The sequence below is a fragment of the Marmota marmota genome, unplaced genomic scaffold (genome assembly GCF_001458135.2).
Source record: "Marmota marmota marmota unplaced genomic scaffold, marMar, whole genome shotgun sequence".
Taxonomy (NCBI): Eukaryota; Metazoa; Chordata; class Mammalia; order Rodentia; family Sciuridae; genus Marmota; species Marmota marmota.
In genome coordinates, this window is record NW_025999960.1 from 18,302,689 (window position 1) to 18,316,303 (window position 13,615).

At 43.4% G+C, this 13,615-nt stretch overlaps 1 pseudogene; it reads right to left on the reverse strand.

Moving 5' to 3' along the window:
- The window catches only part of LOC107148747, a 42,214-nt pseudogene that overhangs the window by 18,328 nt on the left and 10,271 nt on the right, over positions 1–13,615 (reverse strand).

A 13,615-nucleotide genomic window follows, 5' to 3' on the forward strand; every position in this document is an offset into this window, starting at 1 on the left:
TATATATATATCACATTTTCTTAATCCATTCATCTATTAAAGGACATCTAGGTTGGTTCCATAGTTTAGCTATTGTGAATTGAGCTGCTATAAACATTGATGTGGCTGGATTACTATAGTATGCTGATTTTAAATTCTTTAGGTATAAACCAAGGAGTGGGATAACTGGTCAAATGGTGATTCCATTCTAAGTTTTCTGAGGAATCTCCATACCGTTTTCCATAGTGGTTGCACCAATTTGCAGTCCCACCAACAATGTATGAGTGTATCTTTTCCCCCACGTCCTTGCCAACATTTGCTGTTGCCTGTATTCTTGATGATTGCCATTCTGACTGGAGTAAGATGAAATTTTAGTGTAGTTTTGATTTGCGTTTCTCTAATTGCTAGAGATGTTGAACACTTTTTCATATATTTGTTAATCAATTGTGTGGGGATATGGCACTGATGGGAACTTTCTGGACTTCACAGGTCCAGAAGACTGGAAGGGGCTTCTTTTTTGTGTGGACAGGAGAGTACATCTTGGAAAGGCTGACTCTGCTGCAGTTCTTCACTATTGTTAAGTACTGACAGATTAGGAAGACACACCTGACCTTCCAGCGACCTTGCTTCTCCTGAAACACTTTCTTGTGTTCTGTAAACCTATGACTCCTTCCAAAGTAGACATCTCTGTGGGGTGCTTTTGAGTTAGACTATTCTGGGGCAAGACTATGTCAAGAATTCTGCTTGGAAGACCCCTTTCCTCAACCTACATGTTCCTATGCCAACAACTTGGCAAATAATACTATCACAAAGCCCCCCAACCTGAATACACAGGCAGGCTTTGCACAAGCAGTCACTTGGTAAGAGTCACCATCCTTCAACCCCAATGGCTTGCCTGTATGGTGTTTTTGACTACCACAATGGAATGAAATTAGAAATCAATGATTTAAAAAAAAACTACTGTAAATGGAGACTAAATAATACACTATTGAATGATGAATGGATAGTAGAAGAAATCAAGGATGAAATTTTAAAAATTCTTAGAGATAAATGAGAACACTGATACATCATATCAAAATCTCTGGGACACTATGAAGGCAGTACTAAGAGGAAAGTTTATTGCATTGAGTGTATTCATTAAAAGAATAAAAAGTCTACAAATAAATGACCTAACACTACATCTCAAAGCTCTAGAAAAAGAAGAATAAATCAACACCAAAAGCAGCAGAAGACAGGAAATAATTAAAATCAGAGCTGAAATCAATGAAATTGAAACAATTGAAAAAACTGACAAAACACAAAGTTGGTTATTTGAAAAAATAAATAAAATAAATAAACCCCATGCTGATGAAAAAGAAAACTCAAATTACTAAAATACAAGATGAATAAGGAAATGTCACAGCGGACATGTCTGAAATATAGAGAATAATTAGAAACTATTTTGAAAATTTATAACCAATAAAATAGAAAATATCGAAGATATCGACAAATTTCTAGAGACATATGACCTACTCAGACTGAATGAGGAGATCATACACAATTTAAACAGAACAATTTCAAGTAATGAAATAGAAAATGCCGTCAAAAGCCTCCCAACCAAGAAAAGCTCAGGACCAGATGGATTCTTAGCCAAGTTCTACAAGACTTTCAAAGAAGAATTAACACCAATATTCTTCAAAGTATTCCATGAAATAGAAAAGGATGGAACCCTTCCAAACTCATTCTACGAGGCGAATATCACCCTGATACCAAAACCAGACAATGACTCATCAAGGAAACTTCAGACTAATATCCCTGATGAACATAGATGCAATAATTCTCAATAAAATTCTGGCAACTTGCATACAAAAAGTATTTAAAATATAGTGCACCATGATCTAGTGGGGTTCATCCCAGGGATGCTGGGTTGGTTCATTCAACACATGGAAATCAATAAATGTAATTCATCATATTAATAGGCTTAAAAACAAGAATCATATAATTATTTCAATAGATGCAGAAAAAGAGTAGACTTTTTATAGCATGTTAAGTCTGTTTGCAAGTTTGCTAAAAATCCTTTGTATATAAATCAATTTGTTAGGGCTTCAGTTGGGTTGGGGTGAGTTTGCTAAGAAAGTATTCCTTCAAATTCTGCAGTTCCAACTCTATCCTTCTTTCTGTCAAAAACTCTCCTACCAAAAAAAGAAAGCTATTCCACTGCACTAGCTCAATTTGAGAGGAGGAGGTAGCAAAGAGCTTTAATGATCACCTGTCAGGCTTTAGTTTAGTAAAATACTTGGTAGAACATTTATGTCCCACTTTCAGAAAGAAGGAAAAATACCATAGTTTAATTCCCAATATGCACTTTTGTTTTTGTTTTTATAATTTTTAAGAATAATTTTCTGTACTGGAAAAAATGATGGTTTCCATGTATATTAATATGGAAATATGTTATTTGGTAAATTTCTTTCATGCTCCCTGTAAATTCTATGAGGGCAAAAACTATATGTGCTTTTATCTCGATCCTTGGGCCTGGTGCAGTGTCTGGAGAATTATAGGCACTCAGTCTAGTTGCTGAATGACTAAATGAATAATAGTAATAGCACAGTAGATTAGGCACCAAAAAAAATCAAGTTGAGGGTTGGTGGTGCAAGTCAGAGGTAGAGCACTTGCCTAGTATGTGTGTAAGGCTCTGGATTCAGTTCCCAGCACCACAAAAATAGCAGAAAGCGGTATATTTTGTGAGATGTTACTCTTTAATGTATATGCACATGTATGTATCTCTGTATGTGAATACACATGAATGAATGTAGGAAAACATCATGGGGTGATAGAATTATAGGAAAAATCTTTTTATTTTGCTAAATTTTATTCATTTTTGCTTTAAGTACATGCTGCTTTTATAATCCAGGGAAATATTTTTAAAAAGAGAGAGAGAAAAGTAGAAGATAATAAAGGACACAGAATGGAAAAATAAAGAAGCTGCTGGTATTAGAAGATGAGTTGCTTAACTCTGAAGAGATAGCTGGGAGGATTTCAAGTGTCAATTTGGGAAGGAATTTGTCACCCCTCTGGCCATTCCACCAGTAAAATACTTATTCTACCTATCTTGGCTGCCTTCAAAGATAAAGAGCTTTCTCTGTTCTGTTTTGTTGTTGTTGTTGTTGTTGTTGTTGTTGTGTTTGTTTTGGTACCCAAAATTGAACCCAGGGGCACTTAACCATTGGGCCACACTTTTTATATTTTGAGTTGCTTAGGACCTCGCTTAGTTGCTGAGACTGGCTTTGAACTCTTGAGCCTCCTACCTCATCCTCCTGAGCCAGTGGGATTAGAGGCATGTGTTACCATGCTCTGCTCCCAGTTCTGTCTTTAAATGGAGAATGGATTTGAGAAATTCTGCAAGGCTGAGAAAGCTCAGGATTACCAGTCTCACACAGACTGTATTCCATCCTCCCCAACCCCTAGCCTGGCCTCAGACACAATGCCCTCACCCTGGAAGTTTCTGTGATACTACTCCACTGGCATGTAGGTGTCCAGAACATGGTATATGATGCTGATCCAGGAGTTCTGGGAATTGGCCCTTTTCCAGACTCTTTCTTCCTAAGCCTGTCCCAGGCTTCCTCTCCAACATGTTGTTCTTGATTGATCCTTCTCAAAGTTCCAAGTAGTTTCCAGTCTTTTACAACCTTCCTTGTTAGCCCCTTTCACCATCCCTCCCCACAAAGGTTCACAAAAATGTCAACAGTTCACCTCTGTCCTGCCTTGAAGTGTGACCTATCCCATCTTTCTCTGAGGTCAGCAGGAATAGAGTCTTCCTCTCCTTATAAAATCTCTATTTATTCTTTTAATTGATCACCAAAATGTCACTGGTTTCCCCATCCCTTCTGCAGGGCCCTAAGATAACACCCAGGACTGAGGTATTGACATATGGAGCAAATGGATAAAGAGACAAGTAACTGTCCCCAAACCCTCTTGCTCTCATCTCATGAAAGTTGGGTTGAGGCAGGACAGTTGATCCCTTTCTTTTGAGTTAGGCAGCACATGGAGCAGAGCTCCAAGCAGGTTTTCCTGGGGTTGGTGATGTTTCTTGCAATATCTCTAAAGGAGTAATGAGAGTTGAAATCTAGAACTGCCTGCCCATATTCCCAAAGTACCAAATCTGTGCCAAAGATAAGTGGCAAAGGTAAAAAAGGAACTGCTTCTTGCTTGTAAGCCTTGAAAAGATGAGCAAGCCCTTATTGGATGCTGATGTGTAGAAACTCTAAAATGTCTCCTTCTCCACATCTTGAGATCTTGACTTTTATATCAGATGGGGTGAGATAAGGTCCATTGCAGGCTTGGGAATAGGAAGGTCAGGCTCCTTAGACATCAGACAGATGTACAGAAGCCCTCTCATTAGTCTAGCCCTAATATGACTTCTGGGGATAATCCATGATCTAAAGTGACTTACAAACCAATAGTTTACCATGTTCAAAGGCATGCAGATGGGATTGGATATGGGGATAAGGAAAGAAACACAAACTTTAAATGTCATCACTCTGAAGCTCTTGATTTCCTGGGTTTCTCTTTGTGGCTGCTCCATTAACCCTGGGTTGGGTTTAGCTTTCTGAGAACAGCTGGGAAGTTTGGGTAGAAAGGCAGTCAAGCATCTTCCCCATTTCTAATTTTACATCCATCAGGAGTGAGCTACTCTAACAGTTCCACCCTCTCTCTTACCTGATGAGTGAGCATGCAGAGCTATGCTCCTGTATCCGTTAGGGTCTGGCTGTCCATAGCAAGCTTAGGTTTTGCTATCCTATCTACCATGAGGTATCTGATCCCATAGAGAAGTCCTTGGTGGCCCTGTGCTTCCTCAGCCATGTGGGAAATCTGGCCAAATCTTGAAGTCCTTTAACAGGAAACCCATTGTCCAAAGGTGTGTGACTTATCACATTCTCTAATATTAGTTGGCCATAAAGACAATATGACTCTTCATTTGTTCATTCTTTGGTCTCAAAACCTGTGTAGGGAAAAGAGAGTGTTAGGTTCCTTCAGTTCCTAGGAGATGAGTTGCAGATGGAGAATTTGTTTTGGGTGCTGAAGTGAAGAGGAGCAAAGGAGTTGAAATCCCAGTGGAATCCATTCTCTTTGTACAGAAACCTCTACTTCCAATATTGGATTATGGAGCCTATCCAACAGCTAGAAGATGGATGAAATGACCTCCCTGGGAGGGGGAAGGACCTCACTTCAACAACATCAATACTCTCAGCTGGACCTGTCACAAGAACCCAACCTAGTGGATATAAGAGAAGCCAAGGTTATTGGGTGTCTTTTATTCCCATTACCAAACTTCTGGAAGAGCACCCTCATGCCTGATTTCCCTCCACTTTTGATTCTTGGTCTGCTCTATATTCCTTGAGTGAAAGGCAAACAACAGAATGTGAAATTCAACACAATTTATTGAGAAGAGGAAGTACAACACAATCATCACCAGAGGATCCTTGGCTCAAGGTACTAAGGGGATAGAGTTGAGTCAGGATGTGATGACTAGACATGGAGAGGGCTCCCTGAGAACCCACAATCTGAAGATGTTGACCTTCTAGCTCAAGCTCTGACCCCACTGCCCTGTCCTTCTCAGGTGGTGCTGACATGCACCACTGACATACACCCACTGCTGCAGCAGCCACTGACCTCAGACCACCAATTCCTCATGAGAGAGGAAAGTGGTGGAGGGGGAGTAGGCCAGGCTGGATGGCCCGGACAGGCTCAGGTGTTGCTCAGGCTTCAATTGTTGCTGTGCCAAGTCAGGGAATCTTCCAGAGACAGCATCATCCCAAACTATAACTAGATCTCTCTGGCCTAGAAGAGGACTTGGAGGTGGAGATAGAGATGGAGATGGAGATGGAGATGGAGATGGAGATGGAGATGAAGATGGAGATGATGGAGATGGAGATGGAGATGGAGATTGAAAATCCCCTTCTCCAGGGGACTTGAGGGAAAGTGTGGTTGAGTCATATGTACCTGTTGACCCCAGGCAAAGTGTGGGAAGTGATTTGCAGGCTGGGAGGGCAGCAGGCGGGGATGGAGACTTGGAGAATTGCTGGCTGGAGCTGGATGGCCAGAAGAATGGAACACTGGTGCTGCCCCAACTGCCCATTCCACTCTGCCCCATGGAACTGCTGTCTCCACAGCCAGTCCACTCCACTGCTACCACTCTGGTAGACCCTGCTGTTGCTCCTGCCCCCACTGCCACAGGCACTGCTGACCCCTCCACAGCTGCTATCCCTGGAACCACTGCTGCAGCAGCCACTGATCTCACTGAAGCCTCCATGGACATTTCCAGAGCTGCTGCTTGTGCTGATGATGTTGTTGACCACCATTAAGGGAGAACAGACTCTCAATTCAGGAGAAAGGCCTGGGAAGCTGGAGGCCCAGCTCTTTCAGACCCACCCCTGCTTAGCTGTGTGACTTTGAAGAAGATGTTTGGCTTCTCTCCGTCCTCTATTTGCAAACAATAGTGAGTCTGGCTGGCTCTCTGGTCCCTTTTTCCATGAACAGGAACCAGAAGTACCCACAGAAATCTCTTGTTCTCCAACCTAGGGGACACCCTACAACCACAAGGTTTGAACTGCTAGCTTACACAAGGAGCAGAGTGTATGGTCATGGCCAAGACCCTGTGGGTGAATCAGGCCATCTTTCCTAAAGATCAGTGCATGAGAATGTTTCCAAATGCCCGTTTTACAACCCAGGAAGGATATTTTTGAATGTGGTACTTACAAATGCTTACAGTATTCTGACACTCTCCAGTCATCCTGAAAAGGGAGAAGAAATGATTCATTTGAGCAGAAAGTCAATAGCCAAACAACTTGGGACTCATATCCTTGGGAGCCCTCTTCCCATGTGTCCCACTAAGGATCAAGCTCCTAGGAAAGGAAAGATTATTCCCAGTATGTTTCCATGACCTTATCTCCCCAGAAAAGAGGGCTGAACCTTGCAGTATCCCCAACAACCATGTTCTATCTTTTCATCTTCCCACTCTCTTTCCCTTAGCCCCAAAGATTTATTCCCAGCAAACTACCAACCCTCACTTGATTAGTTTCACCACTTGATTAGTCCTCATCTCTCACCCCTGCTAAGATCATTTTCAATTTTCCTCTTCCCAGAAGTCTTCCCCATGGAGCCCTAGTGAGACGATGGGGAAGGGCAGTGTAGAACTGACAGTTGTTCAGAGCAGAGAAAATATGAGAGGGGCCATCACCCAATGCATGATAAATTTGATAATGTCCCACCCATAGTACCCCTGTTCAAAAGCTGGTTCTTATTCATGGAGCAGATCTGTCACATATCTGAGCAGACATGGATGTGCTTGTGCACCTTGCCACTGTGTGCTTCTGGTATCAACTACTCCCTCCTCATTCATCTCTTAGTACACTTAACTCATCTTTACTCTCACTCCTTCCCATAGAGACTTCCCATAGAGACTCATAAGAAATCTTTTTTTCCTCATACTTTGGTCCTACTTCCTCCAACAGACTGGGAGCTTCCTGAAGACAGAGACTCTGAATATAGGCAGAGGGTCAGCAGAAATATCCCTGTATCCCCGACCCAACCCTCACAGTTGATATCCGCTAAGATTTACCTGCCAATGTATGTTATATGTCAAGAATCTATATGTATCAACCTCTCCCCCATGTAGACTCAGCTTCAGGGATGGGGTCTCAGAACTATCCATACTGAACTGTCCAATATGACAGCCATTAATCACATGAAGCTGCTTAAACTAATTAAAATTAAATGTAAAATTCAGTTCCTTAGTTGTGCTGGCCACATTTGAAATCTCCAAGTGGATAGCACAGGTACAGAATATTTTTATATTCTAGAAAGTACCAGTGGACAGCCCTGGTCTATAACCTTTATCATAATCCCAGAGCACTTTCCCTCACACTTTGCACACAGTGAAGATCAATTTCTATTGATCTTCAATTCTATTGATCTTCAATCAATTTCTATTGATTCTTTCTGCTCAAAAGTATGCACTTCAATATTGATGTCCATGATACATTGGAGAATTAGATGATAATGACTGATGAAATAGAATGAGACTTCCATTCTTCACTCTTGTTCAGGAGACTCCTTGCCCATTGTCTGAATTGTTCTCACCTAATCTTCTCCCCTTTCCTTTCACTAAAGATTATTCTAAAGTCCTATCTGGAGAATACTCACCTGCACTCCTCACCCTCCAGCAGCTTGCAGAAGGTGGCAATCTCCATGTCCAGGGCCAGCTTGACATTCATCAGCTCCTGGTACTCATGCTGCAGCTGGACCAGGTCATCCTTGGCCTTCTGTAGGAAGCCTGCAAGTCTTGGAGCTTGGCATTAGCATCCTTGAGGGCCAATTCCCCATGCTCCTCAGCTTCTGCAATGAATGCCTTTGGCATTCTGGGGCAAGAGGAGGTAGAAGATGAATTAGCATAGTGACCAGTAAACAAATACCTGATTGTTTGCTTTCCCTCATCCAGCATTCCTCCTTCCCCTGCCTTAGAAATCCCAAGAATCTTGCTTTGAAAACAAGTCAGTTTTACAATTGGTTAATTCATTCTTGGCCCATTGAAATCAACTCATGACTCATGGAGAAACAGAACACTGATTTGCTTTCCTAGGCTGGCAAAGGTAGTAATGGTCTGATCAGTTACTGAATTTTTTTTTTTTTTTTTTTTTGCAGGACTGTTAAAACCTCCCTTGCTTAATCACTTTATTCCGAATACAAAGATGCCATCGAGGTTATGTAAGGAATATTATAAGTAGCTCCACAGAAGGCAGAGCCTGCTGAGAACTTAGTATTTAAAGACAATATTGCAGTGGAAGATTTGCTGAGCAAACGAAAATGGGCAACCATTTCTCCTTAGGGGGCACTACAAGAAGCCCAGCCTCCAGGAGGAACATCTGGGAGAAGAAAGGCTCCCAGAGACTATGCCATAAGACACCATGAGAGTGTGTGGCAAAGGAATCCAGATGGTACTTCCTTTTCTCCCCAGAGCTCCAAAGACCTCCAGGATCACATCTTTGAGCCTGGACCCCCACCCCCACCCCTTGCTTCTTGATGTCCTCAATGTCTGCCTGCAACCTCTGGATCATCCTGTTGAGCTCCATGATCTCGCTCTTGGTGCCCTTTAGGGAGAGCTGTGCTCTGCAGCTCCCAAGCTGACAGAGGAGAAAGTGATAATGTAAGCCTTACAACATCTTGTCATACTCTTGATGACAGTCATAGGGACCTAAAACTAGAGTTTGGGAATGGGTGAGGGTTCCCACCTTGGTCTGGTTTAGTCTGCGGCCAACACAGACAGGAACGGTTTGGTCACGCAGGAAAATCCTCAGGGAGTTTAAATTAAAGACACAGACACACAGTTACCTTTAAACCAACTCCAGGATGGCTCCTCGAACCCTCAGCCTCAAGCTCCCCAGGGGGGCAGCGAGGTTTTACTGAAGAGGCTATGGAGAGAGAGCGAGCACTCTAGAGAGAGGGCTTTTATTGGGGAACAAAGAATTCTGGAGAAAATCCCATCCAATGAAGGTCAACGGGGGCAGTGTTGCAAGGTCAGGTGTGATGATTGGATCTTTGGGGCAGTGGTGAGACACGCCTCCACATGGACAAGCCCTCAAACCCAAGAAGGGTGGGGAAAGCTCTGCCACGTTAAAAGTGACTGAGTGCCTCACACCCAGCCAGGGAGGAAACTCAGTCACGTGCAAGGATGGTCTGCCACAGTCTGGTACAGGGCCTCAGCCTCAGCCTTGTACCTCTGGAAAATCTTGTACTGGGTGCAGACCTCAACAATGAGGCTGTCCAGGTCCAATTTGCAGTTCTTGTCCATGGAGAGGACCACCGACATGTCGCTGACATGGCTCTGCATCTGGGACAGCTCCTGCAGGGAACATGAATGATTACTGACCCCAGAGGATGCTGGGAATCCTCTACCAACAGAGATACCCCAAAGATGGAGATAGGGGGTGGGACAGCTAGAAAAATAAGCTTATATTTCAGGTCAGACTATAGTAAAGGATGCCAGACAACAAGTCTAAAACAAAAAGACAATGTGTAAATATAGTCAGGTTGTCAGCCTGAAAGCATCAGCTAGCAAGCCTTGATGGATGGGTCTGCGTGGGATCACAGTAAGGAGGGGTGTTATGAAGAATCTGGCTGTGATACTGGACCAGAGCCAGAGAGAAGGTGTAGAGTAAAATGGGCTGAGATGGAGAGAGGCCATGGACCACGACCATGGGCAGGTCCGTGCAGGCGGGGACAGCTAAGTTAACATTTCCTGCTTGAAACAGAGCTGAGTTCTGAGCCCTGTTGCAGGTTTTGGTAGTGTGTCCTGCCCCTGGGCCATCCCCCAGAGTTTTGACAGGGAAGATGACAACAGGCTGTCTCTGGAGCTTAGCAAACAAAGGAATCACGGTTTCACAGACAGTCCTCAGGAAGTTGACTTCCTCTGTCAGGCAGCCCACGTTAGCCCCTTCTGGCTCATGTAAGCTGCATCCATGTCCTGAAAGAAAGAGTCGGAAACCTGAGGACTGACCCGGTCCCCTCCCACCCTCCGCGCTTTCCAAGCCCTCGTCTCTCTTCCTCGTTCCAAGTATGACTTCTCAGCTTCCCTTTTAAAAGAAAGAAAATCAAAGTAGTTTTTTTCCTTTCAATTGCTTTGACCAGTCAAACCTAATGTTGTAACAAAATACAAACTATATTAGCCAATTAGAGTAACCATCTAGTTTTAGGATAGAAAAATCATATTTACCTAGCATGTGTGTGATTTTGGTTATATAGTGTGCCAAAAACCCAGTCTCCTGAATAAAAATGGATATTTTAACTACTTCATCTTTATAATGACTAGCTTAATTAAGCTATAGTTGATTGTGGTTATTAATATCCCCTAGGGTACACATGCAGGCTGAAATCTTGATTGATGCTTCACATAAAACATGCACTTTTAGTTCACATTACTAACCAGCTCATTAGTCACAGTGGATATGAAATTGTCCTCCCCACCAGCAATGTACTCAGAGCAGCTTCCTTAATCAAATATTTCTATAAATGTAATGAAAAATGTAATCCCTGCCCACAACAGAGGGGAAGCAGGAAGCCTGGATCTGGTCCTCCCACTTGCCTACCTTCTTTTTTTATTTATTTATTTTAATTAGGTATCTAAGACAGCAGAATGCATTTTTGAATGTCATTTGGACAGTGACGTTTCAGAAGTGAAAAAAAGAAATAAGTGTCTCACACACTCATGCAGAATCTCCTCCTCCAGCGACAGAACCTGCTTCACGCACATGCAACCTGTGCAGTTACACAAGACCTGGGGTTCAGAAGCTCCTCATGCTGGCTTTAATGCCCTGCTGGCGCCATCTTGAAATTCTTAATCATTTTTTTTTCTTTTTTTTTTTAGAGAGAGAGAGAATTTTTTAATATTTATTTTTTAGTTTTCGGCGGACACAACATCTTTGTTTGTATGTGGTGCTGAGGATCGAACCCGGGCCGCACGCATGCCAGGCGAGCGCACTACCGCTTGAGCCACATCCCCAGCCCAACTCTTAATCATTTTTTAACAAGGATCCTACACTATCATTTTTCACTGAGTCCTGAAACTCCTGCCTGAAGACCTCTCAGAGTGCAAGGTGTTGCCTCACCCTCTCCAACTCCAGGGATAAGGTGAGGTGTGGGTAGTTAGGGAAGACATCGAGGAGCCCGGTCACTTGCCTGGGTTTGTTGATCAACTTCACAGAGCCACAGTATATACACAGGGAACCCATAGAGATGTTTGCTCCCCACCAGGTGTTTCTGCCTCTGTTTGCTCTGTTTCTATTTTCCTTAATTAGGTAGCTTCTTGTAGGAATTTGGGCTAAGAATAAATCCATGTCTTCGGAATACCTCAGGGCCGTGGACTCTTGCCTGTTAAGGACTAAAATTTCCCACCATGAGGATGGATTTTGGGAAGACTAAAGAACAGGAACCATTATAGGAGCAAAGAGGTTTCTGAGAAATTTAGACGTGAGTGCCTCTGGATCCCCAGATCCCAGCATAGAACCTGCAAACAATGAGTGGCCACAAACTTGTGTGGTATAGTTGGAATGGAGCCTCCCCAGAACAGCTGTACCCATCCCTGTGGGTCCTGACCCCTGGGGCTGTAGGGAGCTCTTCCCCTTGAGAGGCCCAGTTGACCTCCCACAGACTTCAGGATGTGAAACTCACAGACCAGAGGGCGTGAACTACAATTTGGAACATGCAGGAGGCGACTGACACTGCAGAATCGGGATAGGATACATTGAAATTGGATAGGACACATTGAAAGAGTGCTTTACAGAAGGCAGCCCGAGACCATCCGTGTAGAATTCCCAGGAACAAGGGAGCACTCAGACCCCTGGGCCTGTCCCACACCTACTGATTCAGATGATCAAGAACTAGGACACAAGACAAAGAACTAGGACATTTTGGGCAAACTTCCAAGGTGATTCCTATGTACAGTAAAGTGTAGTAAAGTGTATTAAAATGCCCTATATTTGGGGAAGACTTTTTTTTCCATCTGAGCTGGTATAGAAGGGGACCTGCTGGAGAATGAAAAATATATAATAATCAGGCACATAGGAGTGTCAGTCCCCACCCTGTCACCCCGTTTTGCTTGGTCATGCTTCACTGGATATATCCATCCAAAAGCATTGACTGAAGGTGCAGTCAGGAACAGCTGAAATGCCAAATTAGGAGCACACCCCCCTGCTAAACCCAAAAAGGAGAAACTCCGCCACTGGGGCCCTTACTTCTTTTTAAAGTCTTCCACCAGATGCTGCATGTTCTTCAGGTCTCCCTCCAGGCTCCCCTCTCCCCCAGAAACAAATCCAACTGCTTGCGCAGGAAGCTGATGTAGGATTCAAAGAAAGGTGCCAGATTGTGGGGGCCCAAGCCAGAGATTATGCTCTGCTGCTGGAGCAATTCCCACTTGCTCTCCAGGACCTTGTTTTGGTGTTCCAGGACCCTCACCTGCACCAGAGGAAAAGGCAAAAAGCCCCTTGAGTTGAACAAGTGGGGCCACCACTCCAAATGGTAGAAATGGGGGGCCTGGGAATGCGGCTCAGTGGTAGAATGCTTGCCTTCTATGCATGAGGCCCTGGATTCAATCCCCAGCAACGCCAAAAGAAAAAAACCAAAGGGTGGAAATGTGGAGAATGGACCCAGTTTTTTTGTTTGGTTGGTTGGTTTTGTTTCGTTTCGTTTGTTTTTTGCTTGTTTTGTTTTTAGTACTAAGGATTGAACCAGGGGTGCTTTACCACTGAGCCACATCCTCAGCCCTTTTTATTTTTTATTTTGAGACAGGGTCTCACTAAGTTGCTTAGGACCTCATTAAATTGCTGAGGCTGTTCTCAAACTTGAGATTCTCCCATCTCATCCTCCTGAGTGGACCCAGTTCTTAAATCCACAATTGCCTTTGTGCTTTGGAATTTGGGAAGGATGAGGATTAGAAATGGGAGAGCTAGAATTTGTTGAGCACTTACACTGTGCCTGCTATTTTCACATGTCTCATTAACCCTCACAACCACCTATAAATGAGATGTTATAATCCCCGTTCTGTGGATAAGGAAACTGAAGCTCAAAGAGCTTAAGTTGCCAAAAAAAAAAAAAAAAAAAAAAAAAA